This window comes from Fragaria vesca, linkage group LG6 (genome assembly GCF_000184155.1).
Source record: "Fragaria vesca subsp. vesca linkage group LG6, FraVesHawaii_1.0, whole genome shotgun sequence".
Lineage (NCBI taxonomy): Eukaryota > Viridiplantae > Streptophyta > Magnoliopsida > Rosales > Rosaceae > Fragaria > Fragaria vesca.
The window spans coordinates 8,024,420-8,024,739 of NC_020496.1; the positions used below are offsets into that span (position 1 = coordinate 8,024,420).

General features: G+C 47.8%; 1 protein-coding gene across 1 annotated transcript in view; it reads left to right on the top strand.

Annotated features, from left to right (window-relative positions):
* Positions 1-320, top strand: part of LOC101292912 — a 4,784-nt gene that overhangs the window by 2,521 nt on the left and 1,943 nt on the right. The window lies entirely within an intron of this gene.

The window sequence follows — 320 nt, forward strand, 5'->3', positions numbered from 1 at the left end:
GGAAAAAAGGGACTCGCCGGGGAGGGAAAGTGGTTGGGGACGCTGCTGGAGTCTTCTGGGGTGGAGGCGCGCCGGTGCCGGAGGGTGGAGAACGGACGGACATCCGCACTTTAAGTTGAGTGCGGACGTCCGCTTCATATCCTTTCTTTATATATATATATACAGGAATTCTTAAGTGCGGACGTCCGCACCAAAGTTTTCGTGCGGATTTCCGTTTTTGCACCACTTTTCGATCGAATTTTCTCATCTCCACCGTCTAGTATCTAGATAATATTGTGTAGATCATCTCTGCAAAATTTCAGCTAATTTGGTAATCGTTA